General features: G+C 44.9%; 1 non-coding gene across 1 annotated transcript; it reads left to right on the top strand.

Moving 5' to 3' along the window:
- Positions 1-895: 895 nt before the first annotated feature.
- On the top strand, positions 896-1,002 carry LOC133255092 (U6 spliceosomal RNA). Its single transcript, XR_009738874.1, has one exon. It is a non-coding gene; the product is annotated as a U6 spliceosomal RNA (small nuclear RNA).
- Positions 1,003-1,362: the final 360 nt, after the last annotated feature.

Raw genomic sequence — 1,362 nt, 5'->3', positions numbered from 1 at the left:
AGCATGTCTGCATGTCTGTTACAGAGCAGCACGTGTGGGTCAGTCTAAGAGGCGGCTCTCACATAGCGTTGGTGCCCTAGGTTCTGAGAATAATTATTTCTTTGTTAACATTGGGTAAACATCTTTAGGAACTTGAGAGAAGGTTGGGTACATCTCTGAAGTTTAATTTCAAAATAGGTTGAAATCTAACCTTGGGATTCTCTGAGTGGGGAGCTAGATAACAATGTATTTGCCTGGAGGCTTTTCAAGGGGATGTTGCTGACTGGTACGTTGCCGTTGCAGGCCATGGAAGTGAACTTGAAAAACAGGCATAATTGCCTGTCCAAGTTTTCACCATAAATAATCGTATTTTAAAAGGTTCCAGTAACTTACCCACTAGGAAAAAAAAAAAGGAAAGTGGGACAATGACGCTGCGACTTTGCTCCAGAATCATCATGTGTAATGCCATGCTGCCATCTGCAGTACTTTACTTCAATATTTTCACCCAAACACGGAATTTTAATGAGCTCTGTAGACACATGGCCGTTCTCTTGACGGAGAAACGTTTTGCCTGCAACAGCAGTGAAAGAAAGGTTTCGACCAACTTTCTCTCTTTAGTCAGTCCCCAGTTCCTCCCCACCCACATGCCACCATTTCTAAGAGTGTTTCAATTTTCGATGATGCTTTTGGACTCATGGTGATGTTAAATATGAAAGTGAATGAACGTGCTGTACCGCGTGGGGGCAGGGCCCTGAAACTGCTCAGAAATGCTGTGATGCGGGGTCTCCTCACACTCATCAAATGCCAAGCGGGCAGCAACGTTGGGATGTGGCAACAGAAGGCGTAAGACCCGAACTCCAGGAAAGCTCAGGTTTTAAAGCTTTGGTAAATTAGGGGGTTAAGAAATCCATGCTGAGGGCTAGCCTTGGTAGCACGTCTGCTAAAATTAGATTGATACAGAGACGATTAGCATGGTTCCTGAGCAAGAATGAGGCACAAATTCCAGAACTATTCTGTTATTTACACATATTCTAAGGGGATGAATTCCTGCCAGGGCTGCTGTAACAAAATACCACAGACTAGAGCCTCGTATACCACAGAAAATCATTGTCCTACAGTTCTGGAGGCTGGAACCCCAAGATCAAAATGCCAGCAAGTTTGGTTTTCTCTGAGGCCTCTCTCCTTAGCTTGTGGACGGCCACCTCCATTTCTCCACGTGATCTCTGCCCTGTGTGTCTGCATCTTAATGTCTCCTGATAAGGACACCAAGCATTAGATTAGGGCCACCTTGATGATCTCATTTAACCTTAGTTAATCCCCTGGAGAAAGAAAGGGCAATCCACTCCGGTATTCTTGCCTCGAAAATCCTATGGACAGAGCAGC

This window comes from Bos javanicus, chromosome 1 (assembly GCF_032452875.1).
Source record: "Bos javanicus breed banteng chromosome 1, ARS-OSU_banteng_1.0, whole genome shotgun sequence".
Lineage (NCBI taxonomy): Eukaryota > Metazoa > Chordata > Mammalia > Artiodactyla > Bovidae > Bos > Bos javanicus.
The sequence above is the reverse complement of the archived record's forward strand: the minus strand, read 5'-3'. Positions and strand labels throughout refer to the sequence as shown.